Source organism: Ostrea edulis, chromosome 2 (assembly GCF_947568905.1).
Source record: "Ostrea edulis chromosome 2, xbOstEdul1.1, whole genome shotgun sequence".
Taxonomy (NCBI): domain Eukaryota; kingdom Metazoa; phylum Mollusca; class Bivalvia; order Ostreida; family Ostreidae; genus Ostrea; species Ostrea edulis.
This window is the reverse complement of record NC_079165.1, coordinates 8,359,354-8,365,353: the sequence shown is the minus strand read 5'-3', so window position 1 is coordinate 8,365,353 and position 6,000 is coordinate 8,359,354. Positions and strand designations below refer to the sequence as shown.

The 6,000-nt window shown below is 35.1% G+C and overlaps 1 protein-coding gene across 1 annotated transcript in view; it reads left to right on the top strand.

Moving 5' to 3' along the window:
• Positions 1-2,113: 2,113 nt before the first annotated feature.
• Positions 2,114-6,000, top strand: part of LOC125682036 (uncharacterized) — a 97,077-nt gene continuing 93,190 nt past the window's right edge. The window contains exon 1 of the mRNA XM_056157522.1: positions 2,114-2,391. The gene's annotated coding sequence lies outside the window, so the exon portion shown is untranslated. The remainder of the gene's footprint in view (positions 2,392-6,000) is intronic.

Below are 6,000 nucleotides of genomic sequence, written 5' to 3'. Positions count from 1 at the left end.
ATGGAGGTTTGTTATTCAAAACAAACAAATATTATACTCAGAAACAGACTGAGATGAAAGAAAAAATCCATAAGCCTTGAGCACTACCACCGTAACTTCTGTCTTGTTAATTAGAAAGGAACAGCGATCACATCCGCGTGACATAAACGCTTTACAAAAGAACTTTCTTCTAATACTACTAATGCACGTGTTAAAGTTTAATTTGTGAAAAGAGAAGAAAGGGCTTTGCTGAACTTGCAGCCATCGCTTACTATTGATTGGCAGATATTCAAGTAACCAAAGTTGTTTGCTCGCAAGGTATATGTATATAATACAAATGAAAATACTAAGGAATACAAAATAGAGAATTGGGCAAACACGAATCCCTGGTTATACCAGATGTGGGATGAGGTGCCTAGGAGGAGTAAGCATCCCCTGTTGATCGGTCACACCCGCCGTGAGCCCGATATCCTGATCAGGTAAACAGAGTTAAAAGTAGTCAAAATCAGCGTCCAGGAACGGTCTAACAATCGGTATGAAACATGTCAGACAACATTTGACCCAATGATAGGTTGTACTGGCAAACACACACACACACACACACACACAACGGATATCAGTATCGAAAAACAATTCAGCTAGTCGTCATTTGTTATTTGTCCAGAATAATCATTCACAAGAATCAGTAAGATACATCTTCGGAAAGCGGTGCATCTTTCATAACAAGGTACATGTATTAGTAAGTGAAACACTTCATGTTCTTGAAAAGTTGAGAAAGGTCGTACTAATAACTTGAATCTAAAATCTGTGAAATAAAATTAAAATGTACATATATTCTCCGGGTAGACTACGTTTGCTCCTCAATAATTGCATTATATATATATACTATCACTACAGTAACTTGATCCGAAGAGTCGGATCACGTCGAGTCGACAGGCGTGGATCATCGGATCACATGAGACGCAAAGCGTCGAGTTTGATCTGATTGATGATCCGCGCCTGTCAACAATTTATTATATATCCCCTTATGTATTTATAGAATGATAAATGTAATCCAAATTATCTAAAACAGAGACATACAGTGAAATTATATTTTGTGTACGCAGTTTTCTTTGTGACGAGGTCGATATTTTCAACGAAAAACGTTGCGCTGATGCATTGTGACGTTATCAGAGGATGTTGATACGGAATCAAAAAACCAAGGTGTGGTGATCCGGAAAACCGGATCACACTCTGTGAAATCCACAGAATCAAAAACACGAAACATTCATGGGTATATAACAACATTAATTACAAGATCAATGTTTCTGAAGAATTTGATTATACATGTACAATTAATTACAAGAGTTTTGTTATTTCTGAAGATTTTCCGTTCCCGAGGAATAGGATTATACCATTAATTACAGGAATAGGATTATACCATTAATTACAGGAATAGGATTATACCATTAATCACAAGGTTTTCTAAGGAAGACACGTGTCTTGATTCTCATGAAAAACAGAGCGTTTTTATCGGATGTTTTAGCATAGTGGCTACATCTCAAAATCTTCACAGAAAGTGCAAACAGATGCAGTTTATAAGTCACAGTAACTTTTTTACTATAAGGGCACTGGGTATAGTTTGTATCTTAGAATCGTGTACAGCAATCACAAATTGCAAAATGTATGATGAAAAATAAAACCAAACACACAAAATACGAAATAAATTGTCAGTTTTCTTTCCCTTTAAAAATATATTGTAAAAAGCTTTGTATGTGTCGGTAAGGTTAGAATGCGTGATTTCATCATGGACAACGATGCCAAACAATTTAACTTAATCCGTGCTATTACAATTTAAAGAGGTCTGAATGTATAATTAGTTTATCGATATAGATCAGAATTGCCTAGATCAGATTTGGGGGAAAATATCAATAATAGCTTAGAGCGTAAAAAATTTAATCAAACCCGGCAGATAAAGTCTTTCATGCGAATAAAATGAAACCATGTCACAGTGGATAAAAAAGAAAAAAAAATCTCAACAACTTCTCCATTTTCAAGTGGAGGGCCAATAATTACTGCTTCACAAGCTATCATCACCATACATCAAAAATTTTAAGACTTTCAATTTCATACTACACTCTGTGAAAACATCTTGAGATGTTGAAGACTCGTGTGGTTCCTATTACGTATAAACACACCAAGAGTTGCGTGGTGGCTTTCTGAGTTCTGTAGAGGCTGCCAGAGAAAGCAGACGTCGTTTTAGGTATAAGGGGCTGGGAGTCTTATTGAACACATGGTTCATTGTGGATTAAAAGTCCCCCTAAATTTGAACTTTATGTTTAGTTAAAGTGGAGTTTACAATGACCCATTGTTGACTCTAAGGATATCATAGAAAAGATACGAACATCTGACAAGCCATCAAGTCATCGGGAGGTAAGACAATATTTTAATAGACTTTTTGCGGTTTATTTTCCTTGTAAGAATGACTATCATGTGAATACTAATATCAGTAATGAAAACTTTCAAGCTAAAGTCAAACTCTGCGTACTGTAATAGTATTGTATAGTAGTTACACAACCCAAATGAAATGTTTATGCAAATCTACATCATCATTTACACATTTTGAGATTTATTTATTTATTTTTTTTTAGTAAATGATTATCTATCAGAAATGTTTGAAATTTTGACCCAAGTTTAAGTTTGCTTCGTAATCCCGAGACTGAATGATAAGTATGTTGTTGTAAACATTGACAAGAGGTTCGATAGCTAGCAGTGTTATAATAAGACTCACTGATGATCTTGCACGACCTATGATTGGTGCATCACTGCCTTAACCAGTCAATGTTTTAATGCATGTCATGCCCAACTTTTCATCGGTATATTTCATGCCCAATATTTGATCGGTATATTTCATGCTCAATCTATGAGCGGTAAATTTCATACCCAATCCATGAGCGGTAAATTTCACACCCAGTCTATGAGTGGTAAATTTCATACCCAATATATGTGCGCGCTATATTTCATGCCCAATATATGGGTGGTATATTTCATTTCCAATGTATTATCAAAAGAAGTCATGTCTAATTTTATGATTAATATATCTCATGTTGAATATTTTATAATAGTTATATGTAGTTTGATTCACCCATATAATAGAAAAAATACATACATAACAAAAGTAGAGATTTCCTAAATTAAGGAGAGAAAAATCAAGTACCTATGTGTGAATTTTGGTTTGGTTTTTGTACACTCTTGTTTCACATTGAGACTGTCAAATGAAGAGAGACATTACAATTCCCAGTGATTTTAGTTAATTATGATATTCCTATGTTGTTTGGTAAAGGCCTAAATGTTCGAATCCTAGATATAATGATCGAGTATCCAAACAATGCTCATTCTATACATCAAGGGTGCCGCCAGAAGATGTGCTTCCAGAATAAGAAAGAGATCTCTTCTGAAAGGAATCTGTGTCTATGGCATTGCATCGATCATTTCTAGAATTATGTTTGTCATCTAGGTATGGGAATATTGAGCCTCGTGATGCATTTTTGATTTACATCCAGATAAACAGTGGGGTGCTTAAAACCACAATGATACATAGCACGGTTACGTCATACATCCTCTCACCCAATTCATTATATTTCCTTTCTTCAAAATTGCTGTATGTTTTGTAGTCATGCAATCTACAAACCGTAGATAAAAATCACCGGAGTGAAATAGAATACCTTTTGCCGTGATTGATATAATATGTATGTCGAACAGTAGACATTTTATTGCTTTATACGATCTGGGTCATGAACCACAAAATCTGTTCTTCATTTGAATTCATTTATGGAAAATGTAAAGTGGTTGTCCTTAGTATATAGGACAATATATGCGAAATAATTATATAATACGTCTGCTGCAGTTGTCCATGTTACATACATCAATGACCCCTGATGTACTCCGAACTCCTATTAGCATTTTCTTGTTTTCTCAGTGGGGGTTTAAACGCAAAAGAACGCATCTCTCTTTAAATATAGAAAGGCTTAAAGAAATGCTCGATAGAATCAATTTAAGTATATTTTCTTTGCGGAGTTTTACATTACTTACCAACCATCAATATAATGACTTCATTATCGTACTATCGTCTGATAGGTTGTTTGATCGGTTGCTGTACGTCCTGTCGAGAATTTTACACTCATATTGAGACGTCACCATCTGTAAGTGAAGTACCACAAATTTATACCTATCCTTAGCGCTCAAGGCCGTAGTAGTAAGGGTTCTTTGACTTGCCGCGTCACAGGACCTCCGTTTTAATGGTCATATCCGAAAACCCGTGAATCTCGCTTCTAAATGCCGAGCACGTGGCGAAGGAGCAATCACTACCTATGTTTTCGTCTTAGATTTGATCTCGGCGGTCTCGAACTCACGACCTATGGCTTATGAAGCGAATGGTCTACCACTGAGCTACCGCGACCGATGTTTGTCTAACAGGAGAAAAGAGAAACCTTTTTGATTTAGATGACTTTTTAGTTCCCTTTCAGATATGTTCATAAATGTGCTGTAAAGTACTTTAATAAAACTAAACATCCAAAACTTTTAATATGATGATTTTAAGTCAGTTACGTCACTTGTACTTTAAAGGAGTACAACAGTGATATATGGATTATTATGATCAGGTTGATACAAATATGAACATATTGCTAGGTGCCAATAAAATATTCGTTTTATAAAATACACGTGTCAAGCCTTTCTAAAAACTGAATACCAGGTGTAGTAATTTATTCCCTAATTAAATAGTTGTAAATGGAACTTCCTACGGGAACCGTGCACAGGGGGATGTACAGGTACATGTAAGATAACAAATACATGATGAAATCCATGCGTATATCAGATTAATGAGAATAATTCTATAGCACCTTTATATGGGTGAAGACGTTCACCGTCATTCTCGTGTCTGAGATGTAATTCCAAGAGACATGCCCATTATGACTAAAAACAAGGCAACACATAACTTATCACTGCACTGGGTGTTTGCCCATTCTGACTAAAATCAAGGCAACACAGAGTGTGTCATCACTTTGTTGAATATTTGCCATTCTGACTAAAATCAAGGCAACAGACATTTTATAAATTCCGTACTGCGTGTTTGGCCATTCTGAGTAAAATCAAGGCAACACAAAATTTATCAATTTTGCACTACGTGTTTGTCCATTTGAACTACATACAAGACAACGTACTTGCTATTAATGCTCTCTATGCAACAAATACGCGTATTGTTCCGTGCCAATATGATAATATCCCTATTTTTCCCAGCCCTGGAAACGCAGATTATCTTCATGGGTACAAAGCTCTCTTCTCCATTATCTTCCAGCTACGAGGGCGTGTTCACCTGCCTATAAAATGGTACATATGTTTTAGGTTTTTTATTGTTTTTGTTTTCAACAAAACTTTATTGTTTGATATTGTGAGTAGCTATCTTAATGCTGACAAACGCATGACTCGTATATTTTGGTTACAAAAACAGAAAAATAACTTTAAATTTGGCGAGTTTTAAGATATTAAACGATAATCAAGCGGTAAATATTTAATGCAGTATATCAACATGTATATAAAGAAGATTCAAGATTATGTAAATGTTTAATCTTTTTAAGTAATAATCAGCTGCTTTTAATTATCATGAGTCCAGGTTTCTTCGGGAGCTCGCTGCAGGATACAGCATATATTCATTAGATATAAACTCAGATGAAACAGTGCTGAGGAAGGTCATGATCGAAGAGTCTTTATTTCAAAATTCTGGAACCGAGAGATAAACATTGCGATGTTTCATGATAAACAGATAAACAATAGATTTGTTCTGTAAGCTTCTTCAGTTACATAAAGATTAAGCTAGATACATGCACTCAACACTCTTAGACGCTAGTTCAAATTTAGCTATCAGAGATATTCACTGTACTCGGATCCGAGGCATTCATAATGAATATAATCAAGCACAGAATACACAATACAGATGGGTCATGAGGTCAAATTTAATTGAATTTTAAACGAAATATACGTTGT